This window comes from Lissotriton vulgaris, chromosome 4_1 (genome assembly GCF_964263255.1).
Source record: "Lissotriton vulgaris chromosome 4_1, aLisVul1.2, whole genome shotgun sequence".
In the NCBI taxonomy this organism is placed as follows: Eukaryota; Metazoa; Chordata; class Amphibia; order Caudata; family Salamandridae; genus Lissotriton; species Lissotriton vulgaris.
The window spans coordinates 753,553,382-753,567,371 of record NC_141691.1 but is presented as its reverse complement, the minus strand read 5'-3'; positions in this window follow the sequence as shown (position 1 = coordinate 753,567,371).

Here is a 13,990-nt window from a genome sequence, read left to right as displayed (position 1 = left end):
AGAGAGGTACTGACGGACAGGTAAGGACTCCTCCTGGGAATCTTTTGGGCTAACTTTTTTAAACCAACTCCCAATCCCGAATCCTTTTACCTCAGAGAACATGGGGTAATCATTATGCTTCTCCCTGATGCTCGGCCTTAGCTCAGACTGATTGTGTCCACAGCAGGATTGATAGTAATAGGATGCCAGAGCCAGTAGGCAGGGCGTATAACCTTGAGATTTATGCCCCCTTTTTTCCTTTTGCACCTTTGAGCGGGGCCTCATATTTCCCGAGCGGTTGCCGGGCGAGGTGAGGTCATTTCCCACGCAGAGCGCGGTGAGTACAAACAAGTGGTCCATTTGATAAAAACAGTTGTGTGTAAGAGTTAATACACTCATTTAATAAGCTAAGTACAATAATCCTTATGCTTTGTGTGTTGTCTGAACAGTTTCTTGTGAATAACTGGATATAAATGAGAATATTGTTTATTATTGTTGTTTTTCAATAGGTTTGAGAAACTATGTACATCTCCATTGTGAACACTGGGGCTCCAGGTTCCTGGTAGATATATGCACTTTTATTATTTAAATATTTGTTACTCCTTATTGCACTCACGTTTATACAGTGGCAGTAGCTTACCAACTAGGTCCTGATGAAAGCCGGATAGTATCCTGTTTGGCTGAAACATGTTGACCTCCTGCACAGCGCCATAGCGTAGTTATAAATTCACTACCAGGCGTGTTTTTATGTTTAACACTTAGACATTTCCATTAAACTTATTTTTGTCTAAGTCGTTAATTTTAATTTTTCACCACAGCACTGCACTACACACCCACTAGACCATCTCTTGAGTAACAGCCTGATTAGAGATTTCAATCCCACATTCATATCCGCACCATCTTTTGATGGTTTGGGCGGCTGGTTGGATGTACTAACAAACATCCCATATGATGAAACTCCGACATAAGGGTGGTCTGATGGGAATATCTCAGTCAGCTGCAATACTCTTCACTATTCACATACTCTAGTTTTCTACAGTTTCTTGTACAGCAACACACATTCGACCGATCATTTCCTTTTGTGTTTGTATTTAGTCCTTGTTGTTGGGAAATGAAATGATAGGTCGTTAAATATATTCCCTTGACCCTCCTGAAATTCTGTTTTTTGACTGCCTAAGAAGATCCTGAGATTATGGGTGATTGGGAACCTCCTTTCGTGCCCCTAGCATAGATATTTATAATGTCCAGGGTGAGCCTTCTCGGAGGCCCCTTGAGTGAAATTTTTAGGAGGTCAGGGGAACTATTCTTGTGCTGCACGATTTGGCACCCAAGCGAGACATCAACCGATATGAGGAGGCCTCCTGAGGGGCGACCCTTCCCTGAGGAGGGGAGAACTGCTGGTACGAAAAACCTTGTGGCAGGGCTCCCTGCTCCAGGTTTCTTGGAAGATACAGATTGGATAATCCTCCTCTAGGGTATTCCAGTCGGGTAGATCTAGCTTCCTAGAGATACCAGCAACGTTCCAGCTGAGAAGCCTAAGGACTGGATCCGCCACAGCCGGCTCGCCGCAGGACTTGGGCCTAGATGGACCCACCCAACCAGAAAAAAGATACATTTCCTTATACTTGTCTACAAACTCTATATGTTGTTTGTTTGTTTGCTGAGGAAAATATCATGTCTGTTGACAGGTCTCAAGTGCTTCAAAAAATAAACATGCTAGGGCTTAGCCCACAAGCCCAAATGATGTAAGGCAGATTCAGGAAAGAAATGGAAACACTTCACTTGAAGTAAACATTCTGTAAATAAGTGAACCAAATATGTGAGTAAATGCAATTCTAATGCAAACTCTACATTGAGCAGACTCTAGGCACTGCTCTACTTAAAATTGCATGCAAGATGTACCACAACAGGCACTGATCCAGGACAGAGGTAGCAGAACAATGAACAGCCACACTGTCAATAAGACATTACTTTTCAAAAAATTGTAGATTTTAATCTGAGACTTTCAAGGAAGCAAAAGCAAATATGACTTTTGGGGGACCTGAGTCTTTCACTAGATAACATTTATTTTATATTTTGAGGTACAATCTTAAGGAGATGTTTTAAGTGAAGCACCAAGCTCTTTAGTTTGATCTAATCCTTAACTTCAAGCTAGTGCATATTGGTTCTAATGGGTGAATATGGCCTCTTCTATGAACACCAGCTGCCAATATCACTTTTGCATTCTAAGTCATGCATACCTTCTGAAATCATTTCTTGGTAGTTCCTAGGGACAGATGTTGGCATAATCAAGCCCATCATTTGAAATGGTCCAGAGATAACCTGATGATGCTCAGTTTTCTTTTTTAATCAAACTAATAATTCCTTTGAACTGGGATAGATAAACAGGGTGTGTTTTCATGGGACTGTATTGTTGTGTGAAAAATCTAAGTCTGTTCCAAATTGGGAAGTGAATATCATGCTTTTGCTCACATGATAGTTCCTATAAAAATTACTTTGTCAGATGAACAGGAAAATATATTTTCTGGACTACTGGATTCATGTGACTCAGAGAACTATGTAGACATTGTTTGCTCAATCTTTAAAGATACCAGTGATTACAAAAAAAGGTTCCTAAAGAGGTTAAGCTAGGTGATTGTCCAATCTTGTCTTCAGAGCTGGTACATTTTCCTAAGTATATGATTCGCTTTGTATGTTTTGGGAGTCATTGTGAAAATATTTGATTTGGTTTGATTGATGCATCCAAGTGCACCTTAATTTAAAGAGATTTGTAAGTCATTTTGGGCATGCCATGGTTTATGCTGCATATGCAAGTAGTAGTTGGACAGCAAGAATATTATCACTTAATCTTAATTAATGTACCAATAATTGTTTTCCAACCAGTAAATCTCTCCATATCAGTCGATAGTCAGAGCTTGCGGAGTTGCACTACCCGGAATTCCGTGGAGTTGCATAAAAACTCTATGGAATTCTGCGGAGTTCTGCAAGTAGGTATAGTTGCTCCACTCGCCCAGCCCTACTGATTTTGCAGGGTCTGAAAATTTAGCCACCCCTCCTGTTAAGTAATCTAGGCCAATGAACATGATATCACCCCAGTCGGGGAGTCCAGTCCACGCTCAACAGTACAAAAATCATCAGCTGCAGAGTGGGGGTACCAGAGGAACCAACCAGGCCCACTCTATGGTGTGTAGTTGTGTAATGCTGAGTGCTTCTGTTCTGCACTTCTTTCCAGTGCAGTGCCCCAAATTTTTTTTTTATTTCTGGGGGATAGGAATCCACTTGTAAACCCACTCAGCCTGGCCAGGACCTACCGGTGGACTCCCTCTCCCTGTACCCCTGCATCTCCAAATCACTCTGGGCAGTCAGTAGGTCAAAAGATCACATCACTTCCCACCTTCAGTGTTGCAAGAGAGGTTTTTGGAAGATGCCCTGTAGTGCCCCCCTAGCTGTAATACACAGTGTGTAACACTAACGCAGATGAGTAGCAGCCTCTAGGCACGTCCCTAACCTGCAAGCCTCTGTAAGGTGGTCCTGAGCTTTTCAGCCACTGCTTGCAAGGGATGAGGTATGCAAGAACAGGAGATATGCTTGCATCCGAGGAGAGCCCGGCCTGCAGTGTGTGAGAGAAGTGGACCCCTCCATTCAAGAAAACCCACACTGGCACGCTCCCCATCGTTGTGATTACCCAAGGAAATCTAGTAGCACTTCCCTGTTGCTGCAGGCAAGCTACGCCAATGCATTGGAGACAACTGGGGACAGAAGCGACGGTCTGTGGATTTCTACTTCCTCCCAGCACCCTCGGAATAGCAGACCCATGCAGAGCACTAGCAGGGAGCACACCAGCACCTGCTGCAAGAAGGAAATAGCCATGGCAGATCTTGCGCAGGCTCGGGCTACAGCCCGGAGATAGGCACACTAGCACGCCAACAGATGGTGTGTTTTTTTGGATGGCGCAGCGACCATTTTGGGTGTGGGAAAACCTATTGATTTATTATGCGGAGCAAGAGCATCTCTTTCCTTAAACCAGGCCCCCTATTCTGGAACTGTTTGCCTAAATGTAACAAGGAATCTAATCACAACACAATCAGTAAGTGTTCTATTGTTTTTAAGGAGTTTGGGTGATGGCGGTTTGCGAAAGTGTTGAGATCAGGAAGGGAGGGACATCTAGATGGGCACTGGCATTATTATTTGTAATGTGGTGGCTGGTGGTTGCTAGTAAAACTCTGCTCTGGGGCGTAGTCAGAGATTTTATCAAACTCCGTCCTCCAAGCAGACTGCAGAGTGACAAAAATTCTGTGAACTCCTCCGGCAAAGCAGAGTTTCCCGTCCACCCTTAATGGTCCCAAAGGCATTCAGATGACTCTTAGCTCCAGGTAATTGGTTATATAACTATCTTACTTGATTGTTATAAATTATTCTATGATGTGTTTGATAAGAAGAAAGCAAGCATATTACCTCTGTACAGAGACTATGACTGCAAAATCATTGTAATCCCTGGGTCAGCTATATTGCGTTCAAATACAAGCCCCCTTTGAATCTGAGAAAGAACAGCTTAGATAGTGTTTGCACAGACTAACTGAACCAAAAATATCGTGGGATAAAATATTGTGTCAAGAATGTCAAGGACAAATATAGTGGAAAGGTAAATTTCTGTAGGTAAGTAAAACTTTAATGTATATACCTTAACACATATGTATCTTGACAATGTATATATCTTCAAGGTATGTAGATTTGGAGTTAAGAATAGTTAATCTATACTTACCTATTTGCACGTACCTTCTTGATATTTTGGCCCTAAATATTTTTGACACGATATTCTGTGCATACAATATTTTTGGTTCCAATATTCTTTCAGTGATCCATTTAGACAATTTATAGATAAAAAATTAGCCAATGGATTTATCAAACTGGGTTCTCACTTACATTTTGAGCCCAAGAACAGAGGTGAGCTTAGAGCATGAACATATTATAGAGCACAAAACACAATTAAAATTAAAAACAGATATACATTACCCTTTTTGTCCATTCTCCTAGGCTAGATTAAATATACAAAGATTTTTTACTAAACTTGATCTCAGGGGACATATCATTTAGTTAACGTCCGAGAGGGAAATTACTGGAAGTCTGTATTTTGCACCATATTTGGATTACTTGAATATCAAGCCATGCCCTTCTTAGCATGCTCCAGCTACCTTTCACTATTTTATTGATAAGGTCCTGAGAGGTTTGAATGTAATCTGTAAAGTATATGTAGATGATTTGTTGATTTCTCAGTTTCTTTAGAGACACATATACAGCATGTTAAGGCAGTGGTACAGTGATTAAACCACTTTGTTAAATTGGAAAAATATATGATTATACTACTTCAGTAGAGATTGTAGGGCATATAATCAAGCCTGTGGGTAGCCAGATGGATGAGAAGAAGATTAAAGCAATAATCCTGTATAAGGACTGGGCTAAATTTCAATTACGCTGGAGTAATTTTGTTTTACTCTTTTGACGTGAAATTACTCAAAATTACATAATTAAGCATGAGTAGTTGCTGGCTGCTGTTGTTCATTTTGCATGTAGAGCTATTTTCTTACAGCAAAATGCATCTTAGGATCTATTTTGGATACAATTGTGTATTTTGGGCTAAAGAAATTGTGCAAAATGCCAGTTTACGGTCTTGAACAATTCTGCATAATCTTGTGTACTTTTGCTGTAATTTCACTTAATTAAGCTACAGCAAATTATGTGAGTTATGCCCATCCCTAGTCCACATCAACGTTTTTTAAAGGCTGTGCAGAGTTTCATAGGATTTGTTCATTTTTGCAGAAGAACTCATTCATCAAATCTCTGAAATTGTAAGTCCAATTACTAAACTTCTCTGTGAAGGCACTTCCTGTGTATGATGCAAAAGAGGCTTATCAATCCTTTTGTTTTTATAAGAAATATATTTATTTTCCCCTATGTTGCAGCATACAAGTAGTGAAAGCCCATTTCTTGTTAATATTGGGCCTCAAATCATGCTATGGTAGGGGTTTTGACCCAGAGGAATCCTGCAACTGGACAGGTGCATCTAACGGCAAACTTTTATCTAAAGGTTTCCACAACAGAATTAAATTACACCATCACAGATAAAGAAGCTTTGGCAGTAACAAGATCACTTGAGGAATGGAGACATTCATTATTAAGAGCTAGACGCACAGTCAAGTTCCACAAGAATGACAGAATTTTGCAGTTCTTCAAATTCGCTAGGGCATTAACTCCAACACAACTTCAAAGGTCACTGTACTCCTCTGATCATGATTTTACGATAAGCTAGCAACCTGATACACATAATGGAAAGGCATTATCTCCACAAAATCAATCGGAAAATCAAAATGCACTAGTTTGTGAATATTCCTTGATTTTGCCAAGTAGAACACAAGATTGTCATTCAATAGCATTGATCAATGTTGACACTTTCCCAACAGAAGTTCGTACAGAATTAAAATCCATTAATAAGGAAGCCTTGCTTGGAGATTTGAGAAAGAAGAGTTGTTGTATATGAAGGGGAGATGGTGTATTTACTTTCAGCTCAGTTAAGACAACAGGCTATTATTGGGATTCATGGTTCTAAAATTGCTGTGCCTCACAGAATTGCAAAAACCTTAGCTGCAGTTAAAATGTATTTTTGGTGACCAACTCTGTTTACAGACGTTAAGCAATATGTTCAGAAATATTCTATTTGTGCAAAGATTAAAATTTCGAATACTAAACCAGTGGGTCTTTCCAGACAGTCAGGCAGACAGAATGATTGAATGTGTTCAATAGTATTCGCGATAGCAATGTTTTTGTAAGAAGAGGATTGTAGTTAGCCATTGTGTTGAACAGAATTAACATACATGACAATTTAGCAACACGGATATTACTCTTACTTTGCATGAATGGACACCCGCCAAAAAATTGAAATTGAATGTACCCTCTTCTGCATCAGTGCCCTAAGTACACAAATATTTAAATAAACTCCAAAATATTCAAAAGTCATCATGAGAAAAGGCCTATGCTAGTAAGCTATTTGCAGTTATACAAAGAATTCCAGGGCCTAAATATTCACTGGGTGGAAATGTCTGGTTACCTACTTAGAACATGCACTTGAAGAAGGTTTCTAACTTACAATTTAAGTTTATTGGTACATTTACCATTGAACATATTGTGATCCTTTCACTTGCACACTTCAAGTTGTCCCAGTCCGTGAAAATTCATCGTGTGTTTCGTGTGTCCTAGTTGAAACCCTGTTATGCAAAAACATATTCTTCTCCTAAACCTGCACCATTTCAGGCACATACTGAAAAATAATAGGAAGTACATAAGAATTTATAATCACTAACTGTTAGAAGACAATTGAAATTCTTGGTTGATTGGAAAGTTTTCAGCCCTGAGGAGTGATTATGGGAACTGGCCTTAATCTTTATGCTGCTTTTATGCTTCGAGAATTCAAGAACAGTTATCCAGAAATAGCCAGCAGCCAAGCTACTTAGGCCTTTGGGAGAGGTGTCACTATCAGGATATGGGGTATGCGCTTTCCTAAGTTCCCCAGTCCTGCGCTGAGAAGTGCTACTATGAATCTCCTGACCATATGCATCTTTAGAAGCAGAAGAGGATGGAAAAATTCTTTGCGTCTCATGTGGATGCCGTATGTTAAATACCAGAGTGAAGACAAGAATGACTATGTGCCCTGTGGAACCACAGGATTCTCATGAGACTTGAAAGTCATCACTGCCATCTTGACTGCTTAGAATATAAGCTTATTGTGGTCCATTAACATCCATGCTAGGCAATTGTGAAACATAATTACTGCACCCAAGGCTTGTTGTTCAGAAGTTAGGAATCCTCCGAATGTGTTATTTTGAAATAACTGAGCCAGAATTTGTTTAAAAGGAAATAGACATTGAAGTTAAACATTATTCAGGGCTTCTTCATTAAAGATTACAAACCCTTACTGCATTTAGTTTTTTCCCCGAAAGGAGTCAGCCATTAGGATTACAAACTCTTAATCGCTTTGTCATTGCTTCTATAATAGGAGTTATAGGGACCTCAGCTTGTACATACTGTATATCTTTATTAGAACAGTCATCGTATTAAGGTATTGATTTGAAAGAGCATTTGTTTATAGGTTCTTGAAGTGAACTATATGATATTTACAAATGCTTTTCATAATATTGTTGCCAACTGATCACGTTGAATGTAATCAGAATTACAGAATTTTATATATTCTTGAAGGTAGTGCTCTTTAGCAAGCACATTATAGTAGGTCGGAGTATTATTCACAATTATATGAACTTTAATTGTGTTTTAGCTCTGAAAAATATTGAATGTTATTCCACCATAAAGAGATGGAAATGTAGAGATTGTAAGCAGGTATATCTAACACAATATCAGAGGCTTGGTGCCAAAGCCAACAACCATATCAAAACATAAAATCTTCTCTTGTTTTCAGTTATCAACACTCCTGTAGTGTATAGCAAGCTTGACTATGCAAACAGGTACTCTGAAGAAATCCAGTGTCTGTTTCTCTCACTTGTCCCATTTCCCTTTCTCTGGGTCTACTCCTTACATGCATGTTGTTAATGTGCGGGTGGCATTGGGTTTGAAGTCATTTGGAAGTAAACACTACTTCCACTGCAGCTGGATGGAAGGTTAGTGCATCTTGACTAACCCTGGCGGAGTTTGCGCAGTAGCACGCGTAGCTACGCGATGTGCACTTCGCACTACGCGAGCTACGCAAAGTGCACTTTGCACTATGCGAGCTACGTGAACTGCTTAGTGCACTGTGCAAAATGCTGTTCGCACTGATTGCACAGTGCCGGATGCTTGTACGCACTGTGCAATCAGTGCAAACTACATCTTGCACAGTGCAAGCGGTCGTTTTCTGCCGCTCGAGTAAATTTCTACTCAAGCTGCAGCTTTCTCAACGTGGACTGGTAGTTTCTCATTGTGAGCGGTACCGAGCATACGTGACCACTCGCAATGAGAAAGCTGACCTCCCCGCGTAGAGAATGTCACCCGGAGGTTTATTTACCAAGCTCGCGATCGGCAACTTGATATTGCTGATCGCAAACGAGGAAAAAGTCTTGCCTGGATGTCATTTCGCTCTCTCGTGGTCGCCAACTTTCTGTTAAGGACCGCGAGCGAGCAAAAAATGACCGCTGCACCACGCTACGCGTGTTTGCACTGTGCTACGTGCAATTCGCGTAGTGCGAAGTAGCGCAAACTACACAAGCGTAGCATAGTGCTTCGCCCAGGGTTAATAACTACATAATAAATAATAGACACACCTTAAATTAGAAACAAATGTAAGTTAAACTAATCACTGGGAAATTATACTCATTTCTGATGTAATGAATGCATGAATACATAGAAAAGTATGCCAGTCGTGGGAAAGACGCCAAAGGTTTTTGGGATTTGGTGGGCAATAGGAACCGTCCTGACGACACACTGAGGACCTGTACCATCAATTCCCAGATATGGTTCTCCCACTTCCAAAATCTCTATTCTGCCGTTGAAGGCCCATTAAACGACCCCTTCATTCTCCCTCCCTACACCTTAGCTCGAGACCTGGAACTTTTTTCTGTTTTGGATGTCACAAAGCAGATCAAAACCTTGGTACCATTAAAAGCAGCTGGTCCGGATGGCCTGCCAGGCGACATCCTCCGAGTTTATCCCGAAGAATGGGGGGTATTAATTTCTGCACTTCTTAATGCAATCATTGAGGGAGGTCCTGTGCCAGATTCCTGGAGAGGTGCTGAGGTAGTCCCCATATATAAAAAGGGCAGCCGGGATCTACCTGGGAACTATAGGCCCATAAGCCTAATAGACTCGAGCCAGAAACTGGCGGGGAAAGCCATTTTGGGGAGGATCTCACAATGGGTGGATGAAAACCACATTCTGTCCGACATGCAAGCCGGGTTCCGTTCAGGCACCGGAACTATCGAACAGGTCTTTAGGCTCCTGCTATTATACTGGAAGGTGGTGGAGCTAGGCAAAGGCAGTCTTTACTTGGCTTTTATTGACCTAAAGACTGCCTTTGACCTGGTTCCTAGGGAGGAACTTTGGAGGGTGTTACATGGACTAGGGATGCCCCCATATATACTAAACGTCCTTATCAAACTGCATAACAACACCTATGCCCAGGTTAGATGGGGGTTGAACGGGGAAAAGACCGACAAGATCAGGGTCGAGAGGGGAGTAAGGCAGGGTGGTGTCCTGGCCCCCACCTTATTTTCCCTCTATATCAATGGGGTGGTGGATCACCTACTCGGCGAACCAGCAGACGCTCCCATTCTGGGAGGTGTAAAAATTCCAACTTTGCTGTTCGCCGATGACACCCTCCTCATCTCTAAACCCCCCCAAGGTCTCCAGACACTACTGAACCGCTTCCAGGACTTTTGCACCACCAGGGGACTTGTCATCAGCGTGGAAAAAACCAAGTATTTAGTTATGCATCCACCTCGTAAACTTGGCCGTCCTCCCATTCTGAACACCATACCCCTTGAAAGAGTGGCAGAATTTGATTACTTGGGAATCCGTTTAAACGATGCAATGAGCTGGACCACCCACATCAATAAAATGACAATGGCTCATAAAAGGGTGGGGGGGCCCTCCTCAAGGAGTTTAACAACTCAACAAAACATTGTGTCGCCCCTCTATTAGATATATATAAAGCACGTGCGGTTTCTGCGTCACTTTATGGAGCTGAACTGTGGGGCCTAGGCAAAGTGGATCTACTGAGTACGGCTGAAAACAAATTCATTAAAGACCTCCTTGCCATTCCATCGAGCAGTCCGACTATTTCAGTCCTCATGGATGCTGGCTGTAAAGCAATAGGGGATCAGGCCCGTCTTCGACCCCTCCTGCTCTGGGCTCGCCTGTGGAGGGTACCGGAGCTAAAACCTTATGCTGAAGGCCTAGCAGAGGTGATGCACTCCGACGGTTGGCACCGCATTAAATGGCTGAAGGAAATTAAACATCTTTTAGGGGACCTTGGCCTGGACTCCTGCTGGCTTAGCCATACCGCCCCTTCAAAGGAGTCCTTAAAAAAACTTTATTGGGAGTGGGTTCGTGCGAAGCGCATCAGCAATCAGCAGCACTGCAAAACCACCGCAGCCTTCCTGCTGATAAAAGATGTCGTCGCCTACGAGCCGTACATGGACATAATAACAATCGCCATGGACCGGTCCTTATATATTAAATTCTGGTTAGGAACCCTACCCTTGGCCGATTTCTGCTCCAGGTGGAATGGAAAGTTGGAGAAATCTTGGAGACTCTCGCGCAGCACTGTCGATAGAGATAGGTAAAGCTCAGCAATGAGACTCTATCATAAAAACATCAGAGCTGCCCGTAAGTCCCATATTATCTCCCAACTCTCTGGGGCCGGCAACGACCCCAAAATGTTGTACCAGGTGCTCTGCACATTTACCAAGCCTGTCGCTTGCGACAGTACAGAAGTGCTAACCCAAAAACTGTGCGATGACACGGCCGGTTTTTTCTCGGATAAATTTGATGCCATTTACCACAAAATTTCCCAATCAAGCACATCCGTGGATGAAAATGTCCCTTCTTCCAGTTTTCAGCCTGGAACAGCCAGTGCTGCTCCAGCCTCATTATCATTCATCCCTGAGATCATCTTAGACCAGGTCAATTCTCTGATTGGGACCATTAAGTCAGGCAGCCCAGTAGACCTCGTACCTGCCCGTGTCATGCACCTCATTGGGAGTGTCCTTAGCCCCTGCATTCGGACGGTGATCAATCGCTCCCTGTCTGAGGGACTGGTCCCCCGGGTGTGGAAGGAGGCCATAGTCAAGCCTATCAGGAAGAACACCGCCATCCCTTGGTCAGACATGACCAACCTGAGGCCAATTTCCCTTCTGCCATTCATCGGCAAACTGACGGAGAAGCACGTCAATTACCATCTTTCCACCTTCATTGAGCAGACTGGCAGCTTAGACCATTCTCAGTCCGGGTTCAGGCCTAGGCATAGTACTGAGACTGCCCTCCTCTCCGTTACGGATGCCATACGCATGTCCCTGGACAGAGGGCTGTCTGTGGTGTTGGTGCTGCTGGACTTGTCCGCAGCATTCGACACCATATCCCACGCCACCCTCCTTACCAGATTAAAGGAGACAGGCATCGACAAATCTGCCCTGGCGTGGTTTACCAGCTTTCTCTCAGAGCGGACTCAGAAGGTGAACATGGGCTCCTTTAGTTCCACCTCGGCTAACATCATCAAAGGAGTCCCGCAGGGCTCATGTCTTAGCCCTACGTTGTTTAACGTATATGTCTCCTCTCTGGCCAACATGACAAGGTCCTTTGGGTTTATGCCTATCTCCTACGCTGACGACACGCAGCTGCTGTTTACTTTTAAGACCTTTACTCCAGAGATTAGACAAGCTTTCTCCAACGGCATGACTGCTATCGCCAGCTGGATGGCCAAGAACTTTTTACAGTGTAACGTGGGAAAGTCTGAGGTCATGTTATTTGGGGAGGCGAGAATCCTTTGGACCCCAGATTGGTGGCCTTCAAGCTTGGGACAGGCCCCGCTCCCCAAACAGGTAGTAAAGAACCTGGGGGTTCGTCTAGACCAGGACCTCACCCTTTTTCAGCATGCCAGCACCACTGCAGGGTCCTGCTTCCACATTATCGGCCTCCTTCGGAAGGTGTTCCCCCTTCTACCCGACGAGACCCGGAAGACCCTGGTCCAGGCCCTTGTTTTGAGCCGCCTGGACTATTGTAATGGCCTACTCCTAGCTGCCAATGAGGGAGTGCTCAATAAACTACAGGTGGTGCAGAACACCGCAGCACGGCTGGTGACCAACACCCCCCCCAGAACACCGTCCCTCCCCCTCCTTAAAGCCCTTCATTGGCTTCCTATCCGGAAACGGGTAGAATTCAAGATCAGCTGTGTGATACACAAAAGTTTACACAATCTGGGACCACACTACTTGGCAGATAAATTTGTTTATCACCGTCCATCCCGCACCCTCAGGCCCTCCAACCAACAGTTGCTTCAGGTTCCTAGACACCACAAGACCAGACAGGGAGGCCGTGCCCTCTCCATCATGGGGCCACGTCTATGGAACAACCTCCCCCTCTCCCTTAGAGATTGCCAAAATCACTCAGCTTTCAGGAAACGCCTAAAGACTGTACTATTCTAGGAGGAGTTCTTCGACCTGCTCACCTCACAGCACCGCGCGGAGATACACCTTCGGGTGTGATGCCGGCGCGTAACAAGCCTATAAATAAATAAATAAATAAATAAATAAATCCCAGCCCTCAACACCCTACTGTGCCCTTTGTCTTGATAAACCCGAGACGGTGCCACACTTTCTCTTTGAATGCCCGGACTATGGACGCCCCAGATCACGTTGGCTTGGACCTATCTGCAGAGAATTGGGTACCCGTCAGTATTCTGTTGCCCTTCGGATTCTTTTAACCAATACAGCCCCTCCCATTGTATGTGCCGTTTCCAAGTTTTTAAAATGGGCTTGGTTGATTAGACTTAGAAGACTGTCCATTTCAATTTAATCCTTTTTTAATTAATTTATGCTCACCAAATGTGTTTTACTCTTTTTCCTAATGTTCAGTCATACTTTTTCGACATGCTGTTTTTATCTTTTGTACTGCTTTTATGATATATGCATATCGAAATAAAGCAATCAACCAACCAAGAAAAGTATGAAGCATGATAGCCACCCACACAAAGGTGTCCCAGAAGTAGATAAAGCATAAAGCTGGAATATCAGGGCTAAACTTGAATAAATATCCAGGTTGTGTTTTTTATACTTACAAACCAGCCATTGAGGGAGCTGAGCACAAGTCCACTGGAACATAATTCCAATATTTCACTGCTTGAAAGGCAAAGGATCGTCCACTGCTTCCCACACTGCGTACTCTAGGGCTGATCAAGAGCCTGGACCCTGAAGAACTGAGCTCTCTATCTGGCACATACAGTTGAAAAAGCTTCTGCAAACAGACATTGTCTCTTTTT